Source organism: Hyaena hyaena, unplaced genomic scaffold (assembly GCF_003009895.1).
Source record: "Hyaena hyaena isolate Hyena2069 unplaced genomic scaffold, ASM300989v1 scaffold_499, whole genome shotgun sequence".
Classification (NCBI taxonomy): Eukaryota; Metazoa; Chordata; class Mammalia; order Carnivora; family Hyaenidae; genus Hyaena; species Hyaena hyaena.
The window spans coordinates 1363503-1378084 of NW_024081129.1; the positions used below are offsets into that span (position 1 = coordinate 1363503).

General features: G+C 42.2%; 1 protein-coding gene across 2 annotated transcripts in view; it reads left to right on the top strand.

Annotated features, from left to right (window-relative positions):
• The window catches only part of KCNN2 (potassium calcium-activated channel subfamily N member 2), a 215890-nt gene that overhangs the window by 165031 nt on the left and 36277 nt on the right, over nt 1–14582 (top strand). The window lies entirely within an intron of this gene.

The following is a 14582-nucleotide window of genomic DNA, read 5'->3' on the forward strand; positions in this document are numbered from 1 at the left end:
GTCAGTCCACATTTGGTTAGTGCAGCAGAACAGGAATAGAATTTAAGAAGATCACATCATTGCCATGTGGTTGTACTGAAGAGATGATGGACGTGCATTATGCAACCCTGCTTAAACCCCCCGCGTTTGTTGGATTGTTGTCATTCTGTTCCTTGAGGCAGCTTTTGGTTACCGGCAAACAGCCCCAGTGCAGAGATCATTTTCCATCCAGGCTTCCTCACGCGATAATCCTTTTTATCAGTTCCTGAATTCTCTATGTTTTTTTTTTTTTAAAAAAAGGTTAATGTCACCAATTTGGCAAACTAAAATTTTTAGTCTTTAGGGGCAAATGTCTGCTGTACTTGGCATCAGCAACCATTTTTCCAGTGTACTTTACTGACCTAAGAATGTAGTCTGATTTTCTAAGTGTGTCCTCTCCCCACTTAGCTTCTTTTTTTTTTTTTTTCAATGTTTATTTGTTCTTTAAAGACAGAGAGAATGTATGCAAGTAGGGGAGGAGCAGAGAGATAGAAAGAGAAAGAGAATCCCAAGCAGGCTTCACACTGTCAAGACAGAACCTGATGCGGGGCTCAAACTCACAAACCATGAGATCATGGCCTGAGCCGAAATCCAGAGTTAGACATTTAACTCACTGAGCCATCCAGGCTCCCCTCCCTACTTGGCTTCTGAAGTTGATGCACATTGAGCCAATAACTGTTTTGGACTGTCATTTTAAAGACTTGAAACACTAAAAATTGAAAGATAATGGAAGAATGCTGGATTGGCTTTTTTCTTTTTTTTTTTTTTTTAATTTTTTTTTTTAATGTTTTATTTATTTCTAGGAGAGAGAGAGAGACAGCATGAGCAGGGGAGGGTCAGAGAGAGAGGGAGTCACAGACTGAAACAGGCTCCAGGCTCTGAGCTGGCAGTCAGCACAGAGCCCGACGCGGGGCTCGAACCCACGAACCGCGAGATCATGACCCAAGCGAAAGTCGGACGCTTAACCGACTAAGCCACCCAGGCGCCCCAGGATTGGCTTTTTTCTCATTCTTTCTCTGGAGTAGTTGGAAACCTTTGTAGAAACTAGTAAAAGTTATATGACCTATTTAATGCTCAAAGAAATGAGGTTTATTTTAAAAAGTTTTAATGTTTATTTATTTATTTTGAGAGAGAGACCGAGGCAGAGAATCCCAAGGGGGCTCTGCACTGTCAATGCAAAATGTGACATGGGCCTCGAACTCACAAACCATGAGATCATGGCCTGAGCTGAAATCAAGAGGCCTTCACTTAACCAACTGAGCCACACAGGTGCCTTGATTTTTAAATTTTTGTCAGTTAGTGAGTAAGCCAGCCAGAGTCCAAGACTGTGCAGTGTTTGTGGTTTATGCAGTGATTTTTTTCCCCCTCCATCATCTATGTACATTTTGCCAGAGTCTTATTGGCAGTCATTTCTGCCATCTTTCTTATTGTTGTTATATCCAGCCTCTTTCTTCCTTGTCACTCCCCTCTCCTTCTCTACTTTCATTTTCTGCTTGTCTAAAAATATTTTTGTGGGTTTCACAAAACGTACTGTCCCTCTGAGGACTTGACCCAGGAGAGGATTGATCGGCCCTTGGTGACCAGTGGGTTGGGTCTGAGGAAGCCCCATGCTCCCCACATATGCTCTTCTTGCACAAACCAAGACCTGTGTTTTTAATTCAGTCCACGATGTTTGAGCACTGCAGTCTCTATTTTAGTCGCCAGGGCTGAAGCAAGCAAGACGTAAGAAAGTACTCCTGCCAAGAAAACCTTGCACATGACCTTCTCAGAAAATCCCCAGTTCCTTTTCCCCTTCTTCTCTGCCATGCCCGAGTCACCTTCAGCTCAGCTGTGTCTGCTCTCGCAGGTTAGTGGCTCAGTGTTCAGCCTCTCCTCCGCCTCTCCTCTCTCTCTCACTCTGAGGACAAAGATGGCGTCAAGGAATATTTGCTTCAAGCATAGCCCAGAACTGTGACAGGCTGGAGGCTCCCACTTCTTGTCATCGCCTGTTCTAAGTAGGAATTTTCATTTGCTTGTATTTAGAAAATTAGACACTTCAAATCAGTGAACGATCATTGCCTGTGGTTGATGGGGCACCGTGGCTGTGGATTGATGTGGGCTTCTTTTGCAGTTGACTGGAAGTCCCAAACAGAAGCCCTGTCCAGAATTCCCCAGGAGTCCCTAAGAGATGTTAGGTCCACAAAGGCACCTTCCTCCTCCCCTGGCCCCTGACAGTGGAAACGCTAGTGTTGGAGGGTGGGCGGGTGGCTGGCTGAGGACTCAGGAGAACAGAATGGCATAGAAAGATTGTCAGCTTTTGCTTTTCCTGATTTGTTTTTTTCTTGCCCCTCTGGTTGCAGAACAACCCTCCTTCTCCCTAGTCTCCTTATCTTGTAGACCTTGTTTTGTGTCCTCTTCTGCCACAGTGCCCAGACATCTCCTGATGTGTGCTTGCTCTCTCTCCCTCCTTCCTCCAGTCTTCTTCCTGCTCCGTTCCATCTCAGTGACACTAGTGGGTGTGGTGCAGGAAGCAAAATCAGAGCTATCTCACATATCATATCATATATATGCCTGTATGTATGCAGGCAGGTGCACTTGCAAATGTAGACACTTTCCTTTGTGTCCACTTGTACACAAATGGAGGATCTGCTCAGTGTAGAACACCCAGCAGGTGTTCTGGACGGATCAGGCAGAGTTTGGATAGCACTTTTTCATCCTCGAAGACACTTGGGAGGTAGATGGTGTGATCTTCATGTTAGAGCAAAAGGAAGCTGGGCCCTGGAGACTCACCCCTCTGGGTCACACAGAGCCGACAGGGGGGACTGAGCAGCTCTGAATGCAGACCCGTCCCCGAGGTAAGTCAATAAGCCCCTGACTGCCATAGCCTCAAATGTGGGTCCACTCCCAACATGGACAAGTTAGAAAAATATCCACTTTTTATTATTTTTTCTTACAGATTTAGGAGATAAGGTGTGGCCTTTGATCTAGAGAATGTCAGGTCAGAGGGTGATATGTAAAGACAGGCTGTTGGGTTAGATCTATATTACATTGGATCTAGGATGGAGTCTATGTCCAGACGATCAGTCAGTCTCTCTCTTACCCTCCCTCCCCCTACCCCCCCTCCACCCGGTCACTCAGGAGATGCCCTTAAGATTCTTTTTTTTTCTTTCAGTTTATTTATTTTTGAGAGACAGACAGAGAGAGACAGAGAGACAACACAAGCAGGAAAGGGGCAGAGAAAGAGTGATAGAGAGAATTCCAAGCAGGCTCTGCACTCTTAGCACAGAGCCCGATGAGGGGCTCAAACCCACGAATCATGAGATCATGAACTGAGCTTAAATCCAGAGTAGGATGCTTAACTGGCTGAGCCACCCAGGGACCAGCCCCTAAGATTCTCGGTAACACCTGAGGCCTGCCAGGCGTAGGAGTGGCCTGGGACTGTCTAGATTACCTATGACTGCTGTTTCTCACATGGAACAGCCCTTGTGCTTCCAGGATGCCCAGGCCAGGGGCTTTCACTTGGAGGCATTCCAAGCTAAGACCCCTCACAACCTGGCTCCAGCACTGGTCTGGCCAGCCTCCCCTGAACAGCCTTGGGGATAAACTGGTGTGGCACTGCCACCTAGTGACTGACCTCCCCGCCACTCTTTTCAGCCTCTCAGAAGGAAGGTGAATCTGTCTGCAGACTGCTGCACGTGCACGTGGAAGATCACAGTGGGGACTTCTAAACCTACGGGCTGCCAGGCCAGTGGAGACTAGCTCTGTCTGCCATTGGCAGAGCCTGGCATGTGTCAGACACGAGCTACATGAAGTGTATGTGAAACACTGACTTTCTGGCAAGGGGATCTTTGGGCCTGACCCCATCTGGCTCTGTTATCTGTCGGCTGGGCCTCCACCTGCCCGTTGGGGGAGCTTACAGAATGTGAGAGGTGACTGGCACAGAGCAGGAGCTGGAGGAATGCAGGGTGCCCCGGAAAATTCAAATAACTATGGGTTAGGAAATTAATAAAGAATCAAGATGGAGAAGAAACTCGGTCAGAAATGCAGGCCTGGGTTATGACATAGTTCAGGAATTTGATCTTTCTTTGATTGCCTGGAGAGTAGTGGGCTCAAGGATAAAATTTGGTACAAATTCTAAGGGTTTCTAAGTTTGTCCGCTCTCCAGATGTGTTGAAATACAGCCAGCCCCGGATTTTCTGATGGCTCTTACAGAATCCCAGCTGAAGTGCTAGACCAGGGGTTCTCACAGGGCATGGCGGTGTCGGGGGGAGGGGAGATGGTAGTTCTGCCCCCAGGGGTGCTTTTGGAGAAACTTTTCTTTGTTCATCACTGGCCCGGGGCCAGGGATGCTCTGTGTTCTCTTATGCATGGGACAACCTCCTCCAACAGAGGATCTGTGTCCCTCTTGACCTTGGACTGACCTGCTGGACATTCTGTGTACCAAAAACCTCATAATTTTCATAGTTTAGACCTAAATCCATTTTGAATATAAGCATAAAATATGTATGAATTGTAATACATACACTTCATTTTTAAACAAGTCTATTATTTATAACGTGATTTATAATAATATAATTTATAATGTGGAAACTGAGGGAATATCATCCTTTGTTGTATTTGGGATTTGGCCAAAAGTTTTTCATGTTTCAGAAAAATCACATCGGCTATGGCTCTGCTCCTGTGGCTCTTAAATTACCAGAACAGTTCATTTTGGTCAAACTGAATTGCATCCAAGTGCTTTTACATAAACGGCACAAACAAACTGCTCTTTATGTCTTCTAGGTTAGTCCTTTTTTAATGATTTGTTTTGTTTTGTTTTGTTTTTGAGAGAAAGAGAGAGAGAGAGAGAGAGAGAGAGAGCGAGCGAGCAGGGGAAGGGCAGAGAGAGAGGGAGAGAGAGTATCCAAGTAGGCTCTGGGCTGTCAGCACAGAGCCAGAGCCAGACTCATGGCTCCATCTCAGATCAAGAGTCCTATGTTTAACCCACTGAGGCACCCGGGTGCCCCCTAGGTTAGTATTGCCCAAGTATTTAGATACTGAAATACATGCTATATTGTAAATTATTACTCCAATTTTAATTTTCTGTATTTCAGTTAAGGTGTTATATTGAGTTTTGTTTTATAAATCATATAGATAGGAGCGCCTGGGGGGTGCTCTTTCAATTCAGTGTCAGACTCTTGATTTCAGCTCAGGTCCTGATCTCACCATTCGTGCGACTGGGCCCCACATTGGGCTCCAAGCTGACAGCAAGCAACTGCTTGGGATTCTCTCTCTCCCTCCCTCTCTCTCTCTCTCAAAAATAAATAAAATAAGCTTAAAAAAATCATTTATATAGATAAGGTATACTCTTTGAATTCCATTTCAAGATTTAAAAAGAGGGGGTTAGGTCCCCTAGGATCGAGAACTATTGCTTAAATGCAGTTCTCTATTTAGGGAAGTCTTTCCTGATGGGCGTGCACATCCTCAGACTTTCTCCATCTTCACTTTTAGGAACCAGACTTGGTACCATGGCTCTCTGACCTGGAAGTTCTCTTCAGAGATGGCCATATTTCACTAAACCCTTTATCAAAGAGTGCCTGAATGCTGATAAGTCTTTCCAAGTCTGTTTAGGGTAGATTAATGTGATACCATTGTCTTCCTGTAGGTTTTTAGCCTAGATCATTGTCAAACAGTTATGGTAACTTATTGACAGTAAGTCATTTCTGAACTACTTCATTCTCACAGAAATGAAAATGCATAAATGAATAACAGACAACGTCTTTTCGGGGAAACAAAATGTAATTCTTCAAGTTTAAAAATCCATTCTATTATCCCCATTGTTTCCTATAGAGACTTTTAGTTTTATTTCACAGGAAGCCTATGCTCTTAAAACGTATCCACTGACGGCACTTACCAAGATCAATCTTCTCTATCCACACAGTGAATGAAATTCTCATTAGCCACAGTTAAACACATGAAAAGAAATTGTTCAATTTATAGAACTGTTCTCCTTCCAACACACATGTGCTCGTGCACACACACAAACACACAAAGGCACAGAACAGGTGTGTAGGAAACAAAAGGCAGAGAGAAATGGGGGAAGAAGAGAGGAAGAGAGAAGCATTTAGCTTTGTGATTTTCCAAATTACTAGAAGTGAGGAAAACATTCCCAATGTGCAAGGGTACAGGAGCAGAATGAAATCAGAATATAGAACACTCACTTTTTGGGGTGCCTCGGTGGGTGGCTCCATCGGTTAAGCATCCAGCTATTGATTTGGGCTCGGGTCATGAGTTCAAGCCCTGCATCAGACTCTGCACTGACAGTGTGGAGCCTGCTTGGGATTCTCTCCCTCACTCTCTGCCTCTCCCCCACTCACATTGTCTCTTTGTTTATCAAAATAAATAAATAAACTTTAAAAAAAAGAAAACTCACTTTGGTGTGTGTTAGAGTTAATAAACAATTATGCATTTAATGAAAATCGGAACTGGCTCCTGCCTAAGTTAAAATTGGGCTTTACAGATAGCATTATACCACCTATCTCTGATGCTTTTCTTGGGATCTGCTTATCGGTAGTGAAGGAAGTCAATATATTGGGACACCCAAGGTCATAAAGCCATGTATATGTTTTCACAACTCACTGATAAAAAGAAAACCTGGAAAACAGGAAGGGGTAAGAAAGTCACATCAATTGGGGCTATTCACATTCTCTATCCTGAAAGAACTTTGTGTAAATTATTGATAGAGTAATGTCATACATAAAATTACTAATGTCTTCACTTTAGAGGACCTTCACTCAGGTATTTCATAAAATCTTTGGACCTACTGGATTTTACATTTTTAGGATAATTTTAGGTGTCAGTGCTACATTATTACATACTCCTACCATTACGTTCAGTCTGCTAAACAGTTTTTTCTCATCTGCCTTTACCTCTTATATTCACATTTACTACCACTTACATGTTACCTTCTTATTCTTTGCCATCAGTTTTTCTCCCTTACCAGACTTTAAGCTTCTCATGAACACTTAACTATTTTTTTGTTCATCTACATATTCCTGTGTAGATGCCTCACATGTTATTGAATGAGAAACTTCTGAAATAAAGCAAATAGATGGTTCTCAGGCTTCATAACAAATTAAAATCACCTGGAAGCTTAAAAAAATCCATATCATAGGATACTAGGCTTTTGCATAGTTATTTTTTTAACATTTATTTATTTTTGATAAAGAGACAGAGTGCAAGTGGGGGAGGGGCAGACAGAGAGAGAAAACACAGAATCCAAAGCAGACCCCAGGCTCTAAGCTGTCAGCACAGAGCCCAACACAGGACTTGAACCCACAAACTGTGAGATAATGACCTGAGCTAAAGTCAGACACTCAACCAACTGAGCCACCCAGGTGCCCCTTGCATAGTTATTTTTTAATGCTTCCCAGGTGATTCTAATATGCAGGTACAGGTGACCACCTTTGATTTGGACCAGTGGCAAATAAGAGATACATGTCACCCCTCCTTTCTGAGCGGTTGATACGCAGTACTTTTCTCCTTTGAACCTAGGTGTATGCCTTCATTGGCGCTCTTTTTATGTATGTCTTAATTAATTGAATCACTTATTTTATTTGCTTTTACTTTAAATCAAAATTACATGCACATAGTTGGGGTTTGGAGCAAGATCATTTACCATATTGCTCTCACTTCTCTGGGTCTTCAACTGGTACCCATCAAAATATCAGCTTCACTGCTGACGTAAAGTGGATCTGGACATAGTCTCTTTGACTACAGCCCATTGGGCTGCCCGGTGTTCCAGTGATTCACTGCTGAAATAGATGGAGTAGTAGGTACACCTCATAACCCAAGGGGAGTCACTCCTCCTTGGGGAAGCCTAACCACACAGAAAACCAGATAGGCCTGCTCTGTGGGTAAGCAGAGCAGGGAGAAGGGCTGAACTATGCCTGTTTAGTTTCTTCTTCCAGATCCTCCATCCCTCCCCTCTACAAATCCAGGAGAAATTGATTGCCTCCCCCTTTCCCACTACCATACATAATACACAAGTTAAACGATAACATAATGTTAGAAGTAACCATTTTTCATCTTTAGCTGTTATCTCTTTTTTCCCTTCTTTGAAACTTTTTAAGATCTCCTTATTCCTAGTACTTTAAAATTGACTGTGGGGCTCCTAGCTGACTCAGTCAGTAGAGCATGCGACTCTTGATCTCGGAGTCATGAGTTCAAGCCCCATATTGGGTGTGGAGCCTACTTTTTAAAAAAGACTTAAAAATTAATTAATGAAATAAAGACAGAGGCTCAGGTTAATAAAAAATAAAAACTAAAAAAAAAAAAAACATACAATTTCAGTGACCACCCCCACCCCCATTGGCTTAGGTCTTTTCTTATTCCCTATGCAGATACCAACTAGAATCTTAAAGATGTCTGCCTTCCAGTTTTCCTAGAAAAGCTAAAGAAATAAAATTTTCATTTCTTTCCTTCCAAATTTTTAATATTTATTTATTTTTGAGAGAGAGCTCGCATGCGCGCAGGGGAGGGGCAGAGAGAGAGGGAGACACAGAACCCGAAGCAGGCTCCAGACTCTCAATTGTCAGTACAGAGCCACAAAAACCATGAGATCATGACCTGAGCCAAAGTTGGGCACTTAACAAACTTAGCCACCCAAGGCCCCTCTTTCCTTCCATTTTCTGTATTCTTCTGGAAATGCAGTTGTTAGGCCATCTCTGTTGATTCTCTGAAAATGTGTCTTTTACCTTTTCCCTTTATCCTTGTCTTTTTGTCTTTTTGTTCTACTTTCTGGGAGATTTCTTCTGACTTATATTCTTATCATGTTATGATGTTTTTTCACTATAATGTTATCTAAGCTCCCCTCTTTTATTCTTTAATTGCATGTCTTTGTTAGCATCCTGTTCCTGTTTTATGGATACCACCATTTCCCTTAGGTCTTTCCCGACAAAAATTAGAGAGTTCAAGAATCTTGTCCCCATCACCCTGCATTGTGTCCAGGTTCTCCTAGCTCTTCTTTCCTCTCCTTCTTTTTTTCTTTGCTTTCTTCCTTTCTGTTTTCTTTTTATCCTCCCTTTTTTGTCTGCATCTTTTCTATAGAGAATATACTTCAAGTGGCGCTGATCATCTGTGGTTCTTTAATGTTCAGGAGTAGGAATTGGAAGCTCTGTGTGGGGAGAGGAGCTTGTTGTCTGGTGATACTTCCTGTAGGGTGGGTAAGTGGACAGCTGCATTTTTCATTAGGGAATCCTTAACGTTAGTACATGAATGCCTTTTCTCTGAAACTGTTCTGTTTCTCCAAAGGAAAATATTATTTCTCTATAATAGTGAATTCTATTATAGGATCAAGGATAGGGAATGAAGAAGGGAAACTGGAGATGCTGTTATTCAGATTGGAAACTTGAATTTCATCCCTATGTGTTCAGCCCCAAACAACTTTCCTGACTTAGCTGGGCCCTGGATCAGAATCTCCAATCTATCCAGAGAATGAACTACTGTCTCCTGTTAATTGTCTGGTAGTACCAACCAGGGGCAGGCACCTGCACCTCTGAATAATCACTGGTTTCTCGAAGTTGTGAACCTTCCATGTTCTCTATGACAATTTGTACTTTTTAATTAGAAGTATTAGGCCATTTATATTTAATATGGTTACAGATATGATTGGATAAATCTGTCCTCTGGCTGTTTTCTATTTGTCCCATCTCTTTTTTGTCCCTTTTTGCTATTTCTGCTTCCTTTTGGATTACTTATTTTTTATTTTTCCATCTTCTATCCTTCACTGTGTTATCAGTTAGTACTCTTTGATGTATTATTTTAGTGGTTCTTTTAGGGTTACAGGATACCTATACACTTAAGTATACTGTAACTAAATTATCACAGTCTTATATTCACCTCACATTTTGCCATTTACTACAACTTGTCTTTAAGTGATATTGAAACCATATTTACAAAATATTTTTGTAGTTGTTTTGGGAGACAGTGTAAATCCAGCCCCTTGTTTCTTCTTGGCCAGAAATAGAATTCCTTGTGTACTTCTGTTTGTATAAAAATGTGTTATTTTTCATGCTCTGATTTTTCTTTTCCTTCCTTTTTGTTCTTGTGGGTTTATACCTTTTCTCAATTGCCTTACTATCCTTTAGTGGTATCTTTGGAGTGAAAGGTGGATTCATAAGAGACAACTGATGGTGTATCAATCACATGCATTTAAATCTCCATAATACTTTTTACTCTACAACCAGGGCTGGTATTGGAGACCAGAGCTGACAACTGAGATGAAATCTTTTTTGCCATGTACAGTAGTAATGGCATGTTAATAGAAAAAAAACTAATGAATTTAGTTTGTCAACTATTAACCTCCAGGGTTGAATTAATTTTTGTACCTGTAAAAATATGTATAAGTTGTACACAGATCTTGGAACAGAACAAATATGATTGATGTTGATTGATGAGGAAGACTCATTCCTGTCCCCCTTTTGTATCTCTGTATGTGATCCTGAAGGCCTAGCATAGGGCTAGGGACACATCAGTTTGAGAACAAATATTTCACATTGTCATGTGAAATATTACTTAATTCAATAAAGCCTTAGTCTTTGTCCTTAAATTCTTTATAATTAAGATTCTAGGGGCATGTTAGACAAGCAAGTTATACATTACATGTCTTATGACCCAAGTTAACATTGGCTGATGGTGCTGGACATCTCTACAGAGGACCATCTGGAGTACCATGTTGACCAAAAGCTATGTGGAGTCTGGGAAAGGGGACCAATGAGTAGATTCTCAAAATACAAATCAGGGCTAGGCAAGTAGAGGAGGTTGTTTCCAGGCAGAAGGAATTACACCGGCAAACAAAGCCATGAAAGAGGTTGGCATAAGTGCCAGCCACTTGTGTGGCCAAAGCTCCTGTTGCTTCTGGAAAGGTGCTGAGAGAGAGTCAGGGGTGCAGGGTAGATGCTGCCTCATTCAGGGAAGAATTCAGTAATGCCCTTTGAAAGATAACCTGGCAAATTTAAACAAGTATTACAGAAAACGGTCATATTTTTGATATAAGAAAAAGTGGGAGACCCACTTGAAAAAATGGCAACAATGAAAACATGAATGGAAACCAGGAAAAGGGATATTTTGCTTTTTCCCAAACCTTCAAGCTGGTCTTGCAACCTTTACATCTATGAAGTGTGCACTGCTGTAAAATGGTGCAGTAAGTCTTCTCTCCAAACCCCAGAGTTGTAAAAACTGGAGATCATCAGGCCTTCCTTGCTCTAAATTTAATCTTATTTGATGTATTTTTAACTAAACAAGGATTCATACTGATTAGAATTTGAAATTTGCCACTTTGAGTCATTTCTTCATGTCTTTCATAGAATAGTTCTTGTGAAGAAGGTTGGAGTTGTCTGTGTTTGTGAAATAAACGTCTGTAAACAGCGTCTTGAAATTTTGTCCTTACCCTTTAAAATGTGCAGATTAATCGCTCACAGTGGTGTGAATCTGGCATAATTCCAAACCTGGCAGTGTTCTACGCGATAATATCATCCTGCTGATAAGTTTAATATTTGAGTTGCCAGGAAAGAAATCTTGATTATTCAAATAGCGTCTAATGTGGTTCCCTAATTGCCTCCCTCTTGACTGTTCCCAAGTAAGTATGTCTGAATGTAATATAAATATTAGTCTGAGATGATATTTTTCCACATCCAGTGAGCTACTTTTTAGGCAGCTTTATTATTTCATAAGCAAAAAAAAAAAAAAAGAGAAAAAGAAAAAAAAAAGATAATTTACCATTGAATCCTAAGCCCTAAAATACCAACTCATAGAAAGTTTATTTCTAATTAGACCCTTCACTACAGGATTACAGTGCCTGTCCCAAAATAATGTGCGTAGCATATAATGAATATTGACAGAATGATAGAATGACGTAATGCTCGAGAGTCTTTGTAAAGAGTCAAATTTGTCTATTTAAAACTTGGGTATTTATTAAGGTAAGCAACTCAAGAGGAGTCAGCTTGCCTAAATGTTCCAATGAATGCTTTTTATGGTAATTTTCAAAATTGTTGGCTTCTTCAAACTTTGGAAAACGAATAAAAAGTGCTTCAGAAAGAAGAGATAGAAAAGATTTCCATACTCATGCCAAAGTTGTGGTATCCTTGTGGACACCTGCCATGAATGTTCCCCCTTAGAGACCTTTGTTCATAGTTTCAAAGCTCAAACTCCTCTTTGTAGGTGCACATTTTTCCTGGCCACTCATGGTATAGAAATAACTTGAGGATTTCACTGGGACATGATCACATCTTCTAAGTGATTGAGGACACTTTGTTGATAGAGGATGAGGACTATCGCTGTTTCAGCTGAAAAGGTTGTCTATGTCTTAAAATAATGACGTGATATGAGAAAATGCAAGTCAAGTGCTGAACACATAGTAGGTGCTCTACAAATATTACATGTGTGTCAGAGAATTCGATTCTTCAGCTCTTCGGTGTCTCAGATCTTTATGTTGATCATGCTTTGTTAAGAGGCCTTGTCTGCCAACTAAAGACTGAATAGGACATGAGTGCTCCAACCACTCCTCTCTTGGGCAGCACACACCCACACCAGGATAATGTATTCCCTGTTTGAGGCAGGGGCTTGATGAAGAATACTCTACAGAGAACCCCAATATTATGACGGAGGTATCATCTAAAGCTTACTTTTAAGGGTCTTGTTTAAAAAACAATTGTTTTAATGTTTATTTTTGAAAGAGAGAGAGAGCGAAAGCAAGGGAGGGGCAGAGAGAGAGAGAGAGAGAGAGAGAGAGAGAGAGAGAGAGAGAGAGAGAGATAGAATCCAAAGTAGACTCCAGACTCTGAGCTGTCAGCAGAGTCCAAAGCAGGGCTTGAACTCACATATTGTGAGATCATGACCTGAGCCAAAGTCAGACACTTAATCAACTGACACACCCAGGTGCCTCTAAGGGTCTTGTTTAAAATAAAAACCACATTCATCCTTGGAGGTCTGATTACACAGGTCCAGCGTGCCCCCAGAGTGGGTCACAGAGCCCGTTAGCTCATGTTGCAGCTGAAGTCTAGCACTGATCGCATCACAGATGAGGGTGAATGCCCTCATCTGTCTTCCTGGAAAGCTAGGAATGCACTTGACCTCCCGTTGGGCAATGACCGCCTCTCAACTCAACCTGGCCATTCCATGAAGAGAGGACTCTATAGCTGGGTCATGGTGGTGGTTCACTAGGGTGGAATGGTGGAGATTTCTGGCCTCCTACCACCAGAGACTCATAGCATACTCTTCAGCAAGGATTGAATGTGGGCAAGCTAGGAGGTTATCAGTGTGCTTTGGAGAGCAAGAAATGAAGACAGGCAAGCCCTCCCCAGTGGCATCTGAGAGCTGGGAAGGAAACTGGTCCTTAGGAGAAGTTGGGTGAAGAGCCATAAATACCTGTGGTGACCAGAGTCTGGGGTCTGACTGCCGTGGAGAGCAGAGGAGGGGCACTGTTCTCATGACTCCATGGAACATGCATCCAGGGCAAGATCTTCTGGGGTGACAACTTACTTGGCCTCACTGTCATATGCATTGTGGATAGCAGTGTCCCCATGGTGGGCCAGCATTACTGTTCAGTGCTGCTAATTCAAATAAAACATTATAGGATATCTTTCTTTAAGATTTATTTATTTTTGAGAGAGAGAGAGCACAAGTAGGGGAGGAACAGAAAAAGGAGGGGACAGAGGATCTGAAGCAGGCTCTGCGCTGACAGCAGCAAGCCCAGTGTGGGGCTCAACCTGTCAAACCATGAGGTTATGACCTGAACCAAAGTCGGATGCTTAACTGACTGAGCCACCCAGATGCCCCCATAAGATATATGTTTCTGATATAAAACCCCTCCTCTCCTACCCCCACAAAAATCCTGATACCCCAAAGACTAATTAGGATAAATTATGTCCTTCTCTCTCTCTTTTTGACTGCAAGCTTTTTGTGTGTAACTAGTGAGGCAGTGATTTCTATCAAGCTCCGGTTCTGGGCAGGGACTGTGCAGTCCATGGCACATTTGTGTCTTCAAGGAAGCCAGCTAGCCCAGGACCTCCAGCTAGACAGTCTCAGTAATATCCTTTGATGGAGGAATACACAGGATGCTGAGGGCACACAGGGGAGGGGCTGGGAGAAGTGCAGTCAGAAAAGGCTCCCACCTGCATTTAACCTGAAGGACAACTAGGAGTTGGCCCATCACAGAAATAAAGGTAGCAAAGGGAACAGCATGGCTCCTGCCACTGGAAGGGTGTGGGGAGAGATTACAGACTGCATGTAGTACCACACACTGTCCTTTAAGTTGTGTACATCAGTGGGCATCAAGTAATGGGGAGCCATGAGCAAGGCACAGGCAGAGTTCAGAAGGAATGGGTGTTTGTCAGTTTCCACAAGTGAAAAAATCAGTTGCCCTATTTTAGTTTCCCTTTTAGACTGTTTTTCAAGTTGAGGAACATCCTGATATCTGCCTGTCAGACTGCTCAGGGGGCACCTCCATTTTATTGACACAATAGTAGTGAGATTTGAAGACCTTCCCATAGATCAGGTTAAGGAAGATACTTAGTGAATTCGCTGGGTTGGATCAAGCCACTCTTGGC